Source organism: Akebia trifoliata, chromosome 12, assembly GCF_017979445.1.
Source record: "Akebia trifoliata isolate Shusen 1 chromosome 12, ASM1797944v1, whole genome shotgun sequence".
NCBI lineage: Eukaryota > Viridiplantae > Streptophyta > Magnoliopsida > Ranunculales > Lardizabalaceae > Akebia > Akebia trifoliata.
In genome coordinates, this window is record NC_141386.1 from 32,889,417 (window position 1) to 32,906,055 (window position 16,639).

General features: G+C 31.8%; 2 long non-coding RNA genes across 2 annotated transcripts; both read left to right on the forward strand.

Annotated features, from left to right (window-relative positions):
* The first annotated feature begins 7,155 nt into the window (after positions 1-7,155).
* Positions 7,156-9,935, forward strand: LOC147389634 (uncharacterized). Its single transcript, XR_015170730.1, has 3 exons — positions 7,156-7,345; positions 7,802-8,168; positions 9,495-9,935. It is a non-coding gene; the product is annotated as an uncharacterized LOC147389634 (long non-coding RNA).
* Positions 9,936-12,693: 2,758 nt separating this feature from the next.
* LOC147389635 (uncharacterized) lies at positions 12,694-15,482 on the forward strand. The gene is made up of 4 exons (XR_015170697.1): positions 12,694-12,910; positions 13,365-13,485; positions 13,589-13,732; positions 15,029-15,482. It is a non-coding gene; the product is annotated as an uncharacterized LOC147389635 (long non-coding RNA).
* The last annotated feature ends 1,157 nt before the right edge of the window (positions 15,483-16,639 follow it).

The window sequence follows — 16,639 nt, forward strand, 5'->3', positions numbered from 1 at the left end:
AGGCACACCTCTATTTGTATTTGTAATTTTTTTAAGGGAGTTTGGGTTAGAAAAAAAAAAGTTGTAGTGAACTTGTTAGGGCATAACCCTGTCTTATATGATTAGTTTTTGCCTATTATATTTTTAAAATACTCTAGAGCCTTGTTCCAATGCTCTCTACCTGGTATGGAGTAACGTTATTGCACTTTTGCAGCAACTGTAGGACCTTTAGTTAGTTATGCCTATCTTTTTTGAAATTTGAGATTGAAACTGTCTATGTTATCTGTAGTATCTCACCGATTTAAGTCCTCACTCCTTCATGGAGCAGATCCTCTGTAGTACGTGATCCTTGCAGTTCCCTGAAATGGCCTTGGATGGTTGATGGAGAGTCACATCACAGATAAACATTAATCCCCTTTGTTAAAAAGTTGGAGTTCATGTTTAAAAGTTTTCATCAGGCAAAAGTAGTTGTATTTTTTTTTTAATTTGATCTACACCATGATCCTTACAAAGCTTAGGTGTTAGATCTTCTTTTTGTTCGGTGTAGATTGATGATAAAATAATGTACAAAAAATAAACCTTGGAAAGCAAAGATTGATCCAGAGAGACAACATTGATTTAGCGATCTTTTCAACTCAAAACCGAATGGGATTCACCGGTAACAAATTAAAATAATTTTTAGGAAGAAATTTAAACTAAACTAAAATGCAATATTGAAATTATAAAAATAAAAAAAAAGGTTAGATCAGTTAAATTCACCATAGCATTAGTCTTAGGTGTTGTTTGTTAAACTGAAAAAAATAAGTGCTGAATAGCATTAAGCGCTGAAACTTATAAGCGCTGAATTTAAGTGCTGAAAAAGTTGTTTGTTTAGATGTTGAATCATGTTTGTTACACATTGCTGAAACTGATAAATTGTCTTTGTTACCCTTACAATCATATTACACATTGTTTACATGTTTCAAATGCTTATTTATTATCAAACACAATAAAATATATTATTTCTTATAAAATTAAAATACAATTTATTTTTAAATAATAAATAATACTCAAATAATCTTCAATTTATAAATAATAATTTCTATTTATAAAAACCCACAAATTTCAAATTAAAAATAATAATGTCATACAAGTCACCAAAATTTGAAATCAACTTTAAAAGAACTTAATTTTGGATGAATAATTTTCAATGGAAATGAAGGATGTGTAATTATAAAAACACCCTATGAATTAATAAGGACAATCCACACTATAGCCATTTTTTGTTTTGTTTTATATGGGTTAAAGTTTTTGGAATGAGCAAATTTTTAGTGAGGATGGTTTATATGGTCTAGAGATCATTCTCACCAAAAATCAGTCTATTTTGAAACTTCTAACTCGTTAAAAATAGTTTTCAAAAAAAAAAAAAAAGGGACAATTTACAGTTCTTGAACTTGTTTTGATAGGGTTAGAAGTTTCAAGATGTGCTGATTTTTTGTGAGGATGATCTCCTCATTGTAGAGATCATCATCACCAAAAATCAACTCATTCCAAAACTTTTAACCCATATAAGACAAAATAATTTAGCTATGGTGTGGGTTTATTAATTTGTAGGGTGTTTATATACTTATCCATGGGATATAAGAGGTAATATCATTTTAAGAATAAGGGTATACTTGTCCATGCTTAAAAAAACAAAGGAGGAGATCATCCTCACCAAAAATCAACTCATTCCAAAACTTTTAACCCATATAAGACAAAATAATTTAGCTATGGTGTGGGTTTATTAATTTGTGGGGTGTTTATATACTTATCCATGGGATATAAGAGGTAATATCCTTTTAAGAATAAGGGCATACTTGTCCATGCTCAAAAAAACAAAGGGCATACTTATTCGTGTTGAAAAAAGCAAAGTGTTTACCGCTTCAGCACTTTTTTTCAGCATCAAAATAGTGCTGAATTTTTTTCACTTATTTTCAGCAATAAGCACGAGTAAACAAACGCACTATTTTGACAAAAGTGCTGAATTTAATTTTTTTTCAGCAATAAGCACTGAAAAATAGCGCAAACAAACACCGCCTTAAATAAAATATGTATTGAATCCATTTTGACTCAATCTACTCAGACAAAGCTAATGCCCGTAGATAGGAAAGTAAATCTGATTTAGTACAAATAATAATTAAAGATTATTCTTTCCTTTTAAAGAAATAAATATTAAAATTCTAAATCAAACTATCAAAAACGAAGCATGATTTAACTTGACCTTATCTAAAATTAAACCATCAGAACTTACGATAATTTAAAATAGTTTCTAATAATTACTAATAAAAAGTAAGACACATAAGAACATAAATCAATATGGATTCATATGCAAGTTTTAATTAAAACAGTCATTTAGCTTCATTGACTTCTCTAATGAAGGGTTAGCCCAGAAACATTACAAGAATAATAAAATAAAAAAAGAAAAAGAAAAATAAGAAAGATGAGAGAAAGAAAAATTATCTTCTTTTATTGATTTTGATATGAAACTGGCACTGTCTCCTTACAATCTTATAACTAAGAAAGAAAGAAGGAAAACATGAAAACCTAAAACTAAAAAGAATAAATAACAAAGGTTGAGCTTAGAGGAGATTAGATGACTCTGGTCTGGTGTCATATTTATAGAGACCAAATTAGGATTTATAAGGTGTGGAAATCTTCCATAAATGAAATAATCTTCAAACTCTACTTTAATGCGAAGTATTTGTAGCCACTAAGCTCCTACAAAAATCTTGAGGAATAATTCACCGACACCACCTTACCAGCCACGTTGACCAAGAAGCCACGATCCATGTAGGCCCCTTGTGTTTGGGTCTTGGTCAGTTGTCTTTGTTTGAATCTTAGATCATAGTGAATTCTTTGGATTTTCTTATTGATTTTCGAAAATTGTCAACTTTTTCTTGTTACTCAAAAATAACAATAATTAGTTATTAAAATATCTCATTTTATTGAAATAAATAATTATTATGGACTAACAATACATTATATCTAATAAGGGGATTTAGTGTGCAGTTTACCCGTAAAATTTATGTAATTAGGGCTTTAGAAACCACTTTCTAGACCTTGATCATTTTTCAATATATCAATCTCAACTACTTAAAAGTCATTTCCCTCAAGTAATACAAAATATCTATAGACATCCCATTTTTGCATATGCATAATTCGACAATACGTCCCTCAGTTGCGATGAATTCCTAATGATGAGTGTAAAGAATTCAGAATTCAAAGACTTGTGAGTACTATCCTTGATTTTTCTCATTTCTAGTCTTTCCATCTTCATTTCTCGTTACGACTTGACATAGAAATTTACGCACGTTTAAGATCTCTACACCTTACACCTGATTTAGCAAGTACGTATGCTTAGGTTCACCACACACTTCAATAATCTAGAGATATCACGATGCTTGTTTTGTTATTCTTATCCTGAAAGGTCTGAGGGAACTCAAAATCCCTCATGAGGAACACCAGGGGCGAACTTTCAGATCTTGAAGATAAATAGGTAGTCCTTTATCACCCTTTGTTAGTACTGGAGAGAGAAGAAATCAATACCACTGCTGCATTCTTGGAAGATAACAGGTGGTCCTTTTACCACCCTTTGTTTATCTTACTCAATATCTCTCTAAGGAAATGAGAGAGAAAAACTAAGACTAGCCTTAATTTGGCTGGCGTAGACCAAGATTTTTTCTTAAAGGCATTCACCATGGTTATTAGGGTCATCACTAACCCGAAGAAACACAGATGCAGGATTATAGAGTCTCCTCTGAAGTTGAGTTATGTTAGCAACCATTGAGAAAGTAAGTTTGCAAGAAAGAGAAGAATAGGAAAAAAGATTACCTCAGTCTGAAAAATGTAAGAGTAACAATGAATTAGAGGGAAAGAAATAGATAATTTTTTGCAAAATACAGAAAAACGAGATCACAGATAACAATAGCACAATAAGAGAGAGAATGGGAACTAAGTATCTTATTTAGAAGAAAAAGTAAAGGAGAAATATGCCTGAGAAGACAACCTAAATCCAACCTAAACGTCACAGTTTAGGGGTAGTGCAAATGATAGTGGGGCACGTGGACGGACACAAATTAAGATTGATTCATTTTAGCTGTCAAAGATGATTTGAAACGACATTGCATTAAATGCATCGATTCATTAAGGACATACGTAATTATAGAGAATCAAGGCAGCCAATGAGAAAGATGTTACATATCTCGAGAAGACGAAGAGACTTCGTGTCTCCTCGATAGGGGATAATTGAAGAGGGAAATAATTGCACAAGTATCTGAGCCATACACGTGTCTAGGTTAGTTAAGCAATACCATTTGCAGATCAGTACACTGGTGCTATCTAGCAACAGGGCAGGTCAAAGCAAAAGATCTCCTTAGCCTGGCTAGAAGGGCAACACAACACTAAAATAAGACCTGGTCTGTCAAACAAGGCAGACATGGTCAGAGAATATCCATAATCTTGATACGCACACATCAAGCCTAGAGATCTCGAAAAAGATCTCTCCAACACAATATGACCAATCCAGAAGATCCCCATTCCATTTATGGATCCACAAAATTAAGGGATTCCACAGGATCACCGCCTACGAGAGGGGGAAACCCTAATTTGCAGCAAGGGTCCATAAAAAACATAGTTAGCATAAAAGAAATGATATTTTAACGAATTGGAGGTCTAATAAGTTTTTTAGAGTATTCTTCTACTTCTCAAACTTGAGCATCAGAGTGATTTTGATAGGTATCATGCCAACACTAAAAGGAAGCTGACAGGAGCGACTTCGAATCAATGAGGCAGAGTCCATTAACACTGCCCATCGGATTCTGACTACACATTCATCATAATTTTTTTTTAATTAATGTAATAGTTATTTGGATTTACATACAATTTCGGAGTTAGTGCATCTCAAAATTTGAGGTGGGCATTTAGACATTTGATCCATATTTTGGTCACATCATTCTATATAAACATCTTTGTCTTGAGTCTAGCACCATGGTTTTAATAAATGTTTGAAATTGAGATGACTTGCCCGAGTCATCTTGTATTGTAGGGGTTTGAGATGAGATGCCAAAATCAAGATTTATGCTTTCCTTCATACTTTCAATACTTGAATTTAGGTTCAAAGATTGAATTACACTTAAAAAACAACCATGATCAAGATTACTCACCCGAGTCATCTTGATATCATAAACCAGACAAGACGTGAAATAGATATTTAAAACCATAAAAGGAACTTATTGGACCTGCTTAAACCCTAAACCCATACTTAATTTCTTTAGAACAATTAATATATCTTCTACAAGGTTCCTATTAAACCCTCAATCCATTCTTTTTATTTTTTTCAACGAAGGTAACATTCTCATCGGAGGTGTGCATTTGTTATATTTTAGGATGATTAAACCTCGATAAAGCCTTGAATTACCATTGAGAAAAACAATTTCTAAGCTGATAAGTCAATGGCATGATGCCATGTGTATTGGAAAAAAAATTACTAAAATAAAGCACTTAAACTGCTCCAAAATTTTGTCCAAAAAATTTCTTTTGATTAACCAATCACTCTCGCTCATTTAATGCACATGAGGTCTTGCCATTCGTTCATCAGCTTAGCATATAATTTTCTAAACAACATATCTTTGATCTAGTTGTCAGCTTCCAGTTCTTATGGAAATCATATCATTAATACCACAAGATAAATAAGAGAAAGAATTCTTTAAAGGAAACTAAAATTTTATAGATAGTCTTATTAATAAAAACTACATCTTTCATGTTGAAATAAATTTCAGATTATATAATTTGACCCCGCTTTATACTATGAGTGTATGTAATTGAAAATTGTAAAACTCATTTCAAATGGTAAAAATTTAAAAGAGCCAGTTGAAAGTGACTTCCTACGATACTGCAATCAACATTGCACACACATAGCAGTGTGTCGATAACCATAAATTTTTTCCTCGAGATTTTTGGGAAAAAATATATGGTTATGTGCATACTGCTACGTCAACACAGTGTTGAGTGCATTGTCGGAGGAAGTCACTTTAGAATTTTCCATAATGGTAAATATTTTAGTGTGATGTATGGGCGTTGCATGTGCCCAGGGAAGGTCTCTTATGTCTTTGTTTCGAGGACCTAGCTCATTCAACATAAATATATATATATATATATATATATATATATATATATATAATCCTATAATGGTTAACAATGGTCTTCTGAATTAAATTTGTACCCAAAATAATCTAACAATGTTAACAGAGCTTGTCACATAGATCTCACGTTAACTGCTTTGGTAAAAAAAGAAATTTTTTATACCTATGGCAAGATTTGAGGTATTGGAGGCAGATTTTTACCCTCCTACGCAGGTGTATATAATCAATGTATTTTTATCAAAAGGAAAAAAATTGAAAATCAAAATATATATTTTGATGCACAAAAAATAGTTAATTTTCATGTTATTTAAAAGAGTCATGCAGGAGTAACATTGAAAATGTACACCAATTCTGACATTCTGATGTGGTGGTGCATACATAACTATAGATGCTTTTCATCGAGATAGGATTGAAAAGCATCTATGGTTATGTGTGCACCACCATCTTAGAGTGTACATTTTGATGTGACTTCAGCATTATCCTATTTAAAATTCTCACAGACTTTTACTTGTTTACTTTGTTGTAATACTCTTCATAATTTTTTTTTCTTTTTTTCTTTTGAAATAATATTATAATAATCATTTAGATATGTTATAGCAAACACGTGCAGGTGGATTGTACGTGCGGCCGTCCAAAGCCAAAAAAATAAATAAATAAATAAAGAAGATATGTAGTCTCAAAATTTTGTCTCTTTAATGTGCACATTTAACCTTGTGAGCTAATTTTTTTTGTAAGAACCTTCTAATCAAACTTCTTCAAGTTACATATAATCTTCCCTTTCTCAAACTACTGGATAGTTGTAAAAATGCCCAAATGGGGATTTGTTATTTCTTATTATTCTTGAATTTTCTTATTTTTTTCAGTTCAAATATCTCAATTTGACTTAAAAAATGTTGCAAACCGAGATGACTCAACCGAGTCATATCCATAACGTCAAAGACTCTAGACTCAAAATGGGAATTTACAAACTATAAATAGAACTTATGGAATCCACCGAAACCCTAACCAACACCAAACACCTAGTCTAACCTAACTTTTTCTTCAAAACCATTAATCTCTTCTTCAAGGTTCTCATCTCACCCATAAACCCTAATCCATATCTTATTCTTTCTCGATCATTTTTTCTGTTATCTAAGTTATCAAGAAAAACTAAAATTTTCAGTCTCCATTAAAGGCTTGAGCGAGGATCCAGTGATTTTTCTGTGGTGAGTCGTTCTTTCTCTTTGATCTGTAGTCTTTTAATGTGATTGATTGTCAAGTTGTTGTTTTGTTTAATCAAAAGCTTCCTCCGCTGTTTACAGTCTAGATTGGTGTGTTTGATTTAACTATTTCTTAATTCCTTTGAGACCCATGATTCCTAAACCTGATTCAGCCTATCAAGTGTTCAAATCAGGTTGAAAAATTACAACTGTGGCCATTAGAACATGTTTTAACTATCGATTTGATTTTCTAATAATTTTTCTGTTATCTATTTCCAAAAAAATCTCCTTTTATTCCGATAAAAATTATATATGGAGATATGTAGAGAAGATGCCATTTTAATAATTCTTAGTCTCTCTCTAGTTTTTTGGATCAAGACCTTGGACACCAGTTTTAAATTTCTTTCCTTATTTACTTTTTCATTGTTGAAAGTGTGATCCTTATTAAATTTTTATTTACAGGGCAATTGAAGGATTACTTAATAGAAGCCTTCAAGATGAGAGAGCTAAATTTGATGATCTGCACTGCAACCATGAGGTCATTGGTCCGATCCCAACATGTTAGCAAGTCAAACCTAGCAGGTACTATCGCTTTCATTCAAATTAAGTTGTTTGTATGGTTTTGCTGGTTTGGTGGATGTTTTCTGAATCATTGTTTTATGTACGTCATTGTGGAATGTTACAGCATGAGAGAAGGGGACCTCGATCTCTTCAACCCATCTTTGATGATGAAGTGGAGATATATGTGCTGAAGAACTGTTTATGGAGGCAGTCTTTCAAATAAAAAGATGTAAAGACGGGCCTGGTTTTGGAGCTCAAAGCCTAATAAGTGAGTTATTACCTTATGTTTTATTTGCATTATGAGTACGTAATTCATTTCCTTGTTTCTTGTTATTTTCTATCATTTTTTTGTATTTGTATTTTAAAGCATCTTTTAAAAATAATTTTTAAAGTATAGGTTTGTAAAATTTCATTTAAATATTTTGTTTTTAAAAAGTTTTTTTTTATTTGAAGAAAAAAAAATTATCCCATCAAAACTCAAAAATTTGGGGTTTGGTTTGGTTCTTGTTTTTATGTTATCCAAAAAATCCTGAATCCAAATTATTAGGTCCAGTTCCGGTTTTCGCAAAGAACAAGTTGGAAGGCAATCAATAGAGTATAGAACCCTTTGAAACTCATAATTCAGCCACCTCATCGAGGAGACATGAGCCATTACCATTCAAGAACAACAAACTAAGGGTGTCATTTGAGTACCAATTTAACTTGAGACAGAACCAAAAACTTGGATTTGACATCCCTTTTGTCTTAAAGTAACATAACCGATAGAAAGCGAAACCTAGTTGGTTATATTCAAGGTACTCAAAACTGATTAGTTTTTTCAATTTTTATATTCTAAATAGTTTGCAGGCTTCTCTCACTTTAGAAATGACAAATATTTACATAAACTTATCAAGTTTCCATTTAATCTATGCATTCTAGTTTAAAACATTCAGCTAGAAGTTTATATTACTTGAAATAGAGTTTGCACATATCTTACTAAAATAAATTGTAATTATGATTCTAATGCTTTTATATAAAAAAAAATGTGCTGTGCTCTTGAAAGAAAAAGGCTTTGCAATGATTCGTTAAAGAAGATATTTTCTCATGTTTTACAACAAGAAGGAAATTTGCATGCAAAGATGGAATGCCTTTATAGAGATAATCTTCAACTAATCTATTGCCACACCAACATTATCCAATGCCACCACAAGTATGCTAATTCTGAGGTGATTTATTTACATATGAAATGGGTGGGCATTAGCAAAAGTTGGTGTAGCAATAGAATGGCTCTTAAACAAATATCAAATTCCAAGTTCAAGATAAATGATTCTTGGGTAAAAAAATCAAGGGGTTTTGGTAAGGGGTTGAAGAAGGTAAGTCTGTAAGATATTATTGCGATTGGGGAGGTACTTCATTAGTTTGAAAATTGATTTTGTTGGGGAAGGGGTACGTCATTAGTTTGAAAATCAGGGGTATCACAAATAAGCACATAACTAAGTGGGGTATATTAAAATTATACTATATAACATTTAAGCTTAGCGTTGTATGTTTTACTTCAAATATTAATCCCATTCAACTTGAATTCTTCAGTTATATTTTCTTCTGGTGAGTTCAGGTTTATCAGCAAAAATGGTTGAAGGATATGAAGAAATAGAGAACAGAGATGCCATAACTATCCAGCCTGGTGAAGGATGAAGGAGACGAAAAGTTAGAAACTAAAAAGGCTGAGATTGGAGGAGTTGAAAAGTTAGGAGTCGATGAAGTTGATGGAAGTCCTTGGATTAACTAGAGAAAATGGCATCAGCAAAGCTGTCCTTCGAGTTTGCCATAGACTGTCCCAAATCTAAGCAATTAACAAAGCTGGCATACCGGTATTTGTAATTTTTTTTTTTTTTTTTTTTGGTTAAGGGTTTTATTTATTTATTTTTTGTAAGAGAGTGGGTTACAAGTAGAAAAAAAAGTGTAGTGAGCTTCTTAGTGCATAACCATTGTCTTATATGATTAGTTTCTTTCTATTATAGTTTTTAAGTCCATCATGCTGGCGTTGATACACTTCTAATTGCATAAGAATGAAAAGAAATTACATGCTATTTTTTTGTTTTGTTTCACTAATGCGTCGAACTTGTACAACACAAAAATGTCACGCCCCAATTTTTAGGATCCATGACCTGACCCAAAACCATGGTCCCCTGGGAATTAGTGGTGATTTAAGATAAACCTACATACAGTCGTCAGACGTTAAAAATGTATTAGGCTTAAAGATAAATGGTTAACTTGTCTTTTAAAAAAAAAAAAAAAAAAAGCATGATCATGAGATAGACCAACACCTCTTCGATCAAGAATTCATAAATATCACAGTTAGCACAGAAGAATGGATCTTTTGGCGGATTGGAGGTCTAACCAGTTCTTTAGATTATTTCTCTACTTCTCTAACTTGAGCATCAGAGTGATTTTGGTAGGTACCATGCCGGCACTAAGAGGGAAGTGATAAGAGCGATTTCAGATTAGTGAGGCAGAGTCCATTAACACTACCCACCGGATTCTGGCTGCACATTCATCATAATTTTTTTTTTTTAAATTAATGTAATAGTTATTTTGATTTACGTTCAATTTTGGAGTTAGTGCACCTCAAAAATTGAGGTGGGCATTTAGGCATTTGATCCATATTTTGGTCACATCATTCTATGTAACTTTCTCTATCTCGAGTTTAGCACCATGGTTTTAATAATTTTTTGAGATCGAAATGACTTGCCCGAGTCATCTTGTACTGTAGGGGTTTGAGATGAGATGCCAAAATCAAGATTTTTTTTTCTTCATACTTTCAATATTTGAATTCAGGTTCAAAGATTGAATTGGACTTAAAAAGCATCCATGATCAAGATTACTCACCCAAGTAGTCTTGATATCCCAAACCAAACAAGATGTGAAATAGATATTTAAAACCATACAAGGAACTTATTGGACCCACTTAAACCCTAAACCCCATACTTAATTTCTTTAGAACAGTTAATCTCTCTTCTTCAAGGTTTCTATTAAACCCTCAATCCATTCTTTTTATTTTTTTCAAGGAAGGTAACATTCTCATAGGAGGTGTGCATTTGTTATATTTTAGGATGATTAAACCTCGGAGAAAAACAATTGCTAATCTGATAAGTCAATGGCATGATGCCATGTGTATTGGAAAAAAAATTGCAAAAATAAAGCACTTAAACTACTCCGAAAATTTTGTCCAAAAAATTTCTTTTGATTAACCAATCACTCTTGCTCATTTAATGCCCATGAGGTCATGCCATTAGTTCATCAGCTTAGCATATAATTTTCTAAACAACAAATCTTTGTTCTGGTTGTCAACTTCCAGTTCTTATGGAAATCATATCATTACTTCCCCAAGATAAATAAGAGAAAGAATTCTTTAAAGGAAACTAAAATTTTATAGATAGTCTTACTAATAAAAACTACATCTTTCACGTTGAAATAGATTTCAGATTATATAATTTGCCTCCGCTTTATACTATGAATGTATGTAATTGAAAATTGTAAAACTCATTTCAAATGGTAAAAATTTAAAAGAGCCAGTTGAAAGTGACTTCCTACGAAACTGCGGTCAACATTGCACCCACATGCTAGTGTGCCAAAAACCATAAATTTTTTCCTCAAGATTTTTGTGAAAAAAATATATGGTTGTGTGCATACTGCTATGTCAACACAATGTTGAGTGCAGTGTCGTAGGAAGTCACTTTTAGAATTCTCCATAATGGTAAATATTTTAGTGTGATGTACGGGCGTTGCATGTGCCCGTGGGAGGGTCTCATATGTCTTGGTTCTGGGGACCTAATTCATTCAATGTCAAAAAATATATATTTATACATATATATAATCCTATAATGGTTAACAATGGTCTTCTGAATTAAATTTGTACCCAAAATAATCTAACAACGTAGCTGACCTTGTCACATAGATCTCACGTTAAATGCTTTGGTAAAAGAAGAAATTTTTTATACCTATGGCAAGATTTGAGGTATTGGAGGCTGATTTTTACACTCCTACGCAGGTGTATATAATATATGTGTTTTTATCAAAAGTTTAAAAAAAAATTGAAAATCAAAATATATATTTTGATGCACAAAGAAAAGTTAATTTCATGTTATTTAAAAGAGTCGTGCGGGAGTAACATTGAAATGTACACCAATTTTGGCATTCTGATGTGGTGGTGCACACATAACTATAGATGCTTTTCATCGAGATAGGATTGAAAAGCATCTATGGTTATGTGTGCACCACCATATCAGAATGTACAATCGATGTACATTTTAATGTGATTTCAGTATTATACTATTTAAAATTCTCACAGACTTCTACTTGTTTACCTTGTTGTAATACTCTTCATAATTTTAATTTAGTTATGTTATCGCAAGCACGTGCAAGTGGATTGTACGTGCGGCCGGCCAAAGCAAAAAAAAAAAAAAAAAAAGGAAAGGAGATATGTATTCTCAAAATTTAGTCTCTTTAGAATTTAATGTGCACATTTAACCTTGTGTGCCAATTTTTTTGTAAGAACCTTCTAATCAAACTTCTTCAAGTTACATATAATCTTCCCTTTCTCAAACTACTGGATGGTTTTAAAAATGCCAAAATGGGGATTTGTTATTTCTTATTATTCTTGAATTTTCTTATTTTTTCAGTTCAAATATCTCAATTTGACTTAAAAAATGTTGGAAACCGAGATGACTCAACCGAGTCATATCCATAACGTTAAAGACTATAGACTCTAGACTCAAAATGGGAATTTACGAACTATAAATAGAACTTATGGGATCCACCGAAACCCTAGCCAACACCAAACACCTAGTCTAACCTAACTTTTTCTTCAAAACCATTAATCTCTTCTTCAAGGTTCTCATCTCACCCATAAACCCTAATCCATATCTTATTCTTTCGCGATCATTTTTTTTGTTATCTAAGTTATCAAGAAAAACTAAAATTTTCAGTCTCCATTAAAGGCTTGAGCGAGGATCCAGTGATTTTTCTGTGGTGAGTCGTTCTTTCTCTTTGATCTGTAGTCTTTTAATGTGATTGATTGTCAATTTGTTGTTTTGTTTAATCAAAAGCTTCCTCCACTGTTTACAGTCTAGATTGGTGTGTTTGATTGAACTATTTCTTAAGTCCTTTAATGCCCATGATTCCTGAACCTGATTCAGCCTATCAAGTGTTCAAATCAGGTTGAAAAACTAGAACTTTGGCCATTAGAACATGTTTTAACCATCGATTTGATTTTCTAATAATTTTTCTGTTATCTATTTCCAAAAAAATCTCCTTTTATTCTGATAAAAATTATATATGGAGATATGTAGAGAAGATGCCATTTTAATAATTCTTAGTCTCTCTAGTTTTTTGGATCATGACCTTAGACACCTGTTTTAAATTTCTTTCCTTATTTACTTTTTCATTGTTGAAAGTGTGATCCTTATTAAATTTTTATTTACAGGGCAATTGAAGGATTACTTAATAGAAGCCTTCAAGATGAGAGAGCTAAATTTGATGATCTGCACTGCAACCATGAGGTCATTGGTCCGATCCCTACCTGTTAGCAAGTCAAACCTAAGCAGGTACTATCGCTTTCATTCAAATTAAGTTGTTTGTATGGTTTTGCTGGTTTGGTGGATGTTTTCTGAATCATTGTTTTATGTTCTTCATTGTGGAATGTCACAGCATGACAGAAGGGGACCTCGATCTCTTCAACCCATCTTTGATGACGAGGTGGAGATATATGTGCTGAAGAAATGTTTATGGAGGCAGTCTTCCAAATAAAAAGATGTAAAGATGGGCTTGGTTTTGGAGCCCAAAGCCTAATAAGTGAGTTATTACCTTATGTTTTATTTGCATTATAAGTACATTATTCATTTCCTTGTTTCTTGTTATTTTCTATCATTTCTTTGTATTTGTATTTTAAAGCATTTTTTAAAAATAATTTTTAAAGTATAGGCTTGTAAAATTTCATTTAAATATTTTGTTTTTAAAAAGTTTTTTTTTATTTGAAGAAAAAAAACTTATCCCATCAAAACTCAAAAATTTGGGGTTTGGTTTGGTTCTTGTGTTTATGTTATCCAAAAAATCCCGAATCCAAATTATTAGGTCCAGTTCCGGTTTTCGCAAAGAACAAGTTGGAAGGCAATCAATAGAGTATAGAACCCTTTGAAACTCATGATTCAGCCACCTCATCGAGGAGACATGAGCCATTAACATTCAAGAACAACAAACTAAGGGTGTCATTTGAGTACCAATTTAACTTGAGACAGAACCAAAAACTTGGATTTGACATCCCTTTTGTCTTAAAGTAACATAACCGATAGAAAGCGAAACCTAGTTGGTAATATTCAAGGTACTCAAAATTGATTAGTTTTTTCAATTTTCATATTCTAAATAGTTTGCAGGCTTCTCTCACTTTAGAAATGACAAATATTACATAAACTTATCAAGTTTCCATTTAATCTATGCATTCTAGTTTAAAACATTCAGCTAGAAGTTTATATTACTTGAAATAGAGTTTGCACATATCTTACTAAAATAAATTGTAATTATGATTCTAATGCTTTTATAGAAAAATGTGTTGTGATCTTGAAAGAAAAAGGCTTTGCAATGATTCGTTAAAGAAGATATTCTCTCATGTTTTACAACAAGAAGGAAATTTGCATGCAAAGATGGAATGCCTTTATAGAGATGATCTTCAACTAATCTATTGTCACACCAACATTTGCTAATGCCACCACAAGTATGCTAATTCCGAGGTGATTTATTTACATATGAAATGGGTGGGCATTAGCAAAAGTTGGTGTAGCAATAGAATCGCTCTTAAACAAATATCACATTCCAAGTTGAAGACAAATGATTCTTGGGTAAAAAAATCAAGGGTTTTTGGTAAGGGGTTGAAGAAGGTAAGTCTGTCAGATATTATTGCGATTGGGGAGGTACTTCATTAGTTTGAAAATTGATTTTGTTGGGGAAGGGGTACGTCATTAGTTTGAAAATCAGGGGTATCACAAATAAGCACATAACTAAGTGGGGTATATTAAAATTATACTATATAACATTTAAGCTTAGCGTTGTATGTTTTACTTCAAATATTAATTCCATTCAACTTGAATTCTTCAGTTATATTTTCTTCTAGTGAGTTCAAGTTTATCAGCAAAAAGGATCGAAGGATATGACGTAACTATCCAGCCTGGTGAAGGATGAAGGAGACGAAAAGTTAGAAACTGAAAAGGCTGAGATTGGAGGAGTTGAAAAGTTAGGAGTCAATGAAGTTGATGGACGACCTTGGATTAACTAGAGAAAATGGCATCAACAAAGCTGTCCTTCGAGTTTGCCATAGACTGTCCCAAATCTAAGCAATTAACAAAGCTGGCATACCGGTATTTGTAATTTTTTTTTTTTTTTTTGTTAAGGGTTTTATTTATTTATTTTTTGTAAGAGAGTGGGGTTACAAGAAGAAAAAAAAATTGTAGTGAGCTTCTTAGTGCATAACCATTGTCTTGTATGATTAGTTTCTTTCTATTATAGTTTTAAAATCCATCATGCTGGCGTTGATACTCTTCTAATTGCATAAGAATGAAAAGAAATTACATGTTTTTTTTGTGTTTTGTTTCACTAATGCGTCGAACTTGTACAACACAAAAATGTCACGCCCCAATTTTTAAGATCCATGACCTGACCCAAAACCTAGGTCCCCTGGGAATTAGTGGTGATTTAAGATAAACTTACATACAGTCGTCGGACATTAAAAATGTATTAGGCTTAAAGATAAATGTATTGACAATTTATGAAGTTTTCAAATTAGGAAATTTTCAAATCAGAACTAGTAAATATGATAAGTTTCCAAATTAGAAATTTATAAAAATAAATTTTCTAAACTAGAAAATTACAAATATAGGACAAGTTCTAAATTAAAAATTTGCAAAACATGAATTTTTCAAAAAAAGAAAGCTTCAAAATATAGAATTTTTTAATTAGAAATTCATAAATTTCCACGAACATGAAGTTTCTAAATAGGAAAATGCAAATTTCTAAATTAGAAAATCAAAAAAATGAAACTTCTAAATTAGAAATTTATGAATATGAATTTTCTAAGATAGAAAATTATGAATTTTCTGAAATATAAATTTTCAAAAAATGAAGTTTCCAAAAAAGCAGTCATGAATATCGAATCTTCCAAATTATGAGCACATAGCAACTCAACATCGCAAAATTCAGTATTGCACAAAATTATAAATATGAAATTGCGAATATATATGAACCTTGAGATTTGCAAAAATTAAAATCAAGTAAAATAATCAAATCAGGAAAATTATTAACACGTTAAAAAATTTACAAATTGGAGATTTATACATGTCAAATTTCCAGTTAGGAACCTTATGAACACATAATCAACGAACCGAGAAGTCATGCATATAAATTCTTGAATCAAAATATCATGAACATGTGACAAATCAGCAAATCAACAATCCATACATATGTAAAATTTTGAAATCAAAAAATTAGAAACACATGGCAAATTAGTAACTCAACAATTCATACACACATGCAAAAAATTTTAATCCAAAAATTTATGAATACGTGGCAAATCAATGAATCATCGATTCAAACCTATTAACCCAACTTCTTCTACTCAAGCTACATGGTTTTATAGTTTTTTCGTAATCTAGTCTCCTTAGCTATCTGGATGGTTTTAAAGTTTTTTCTATACCTAAAAGCCCTCAAAAATTT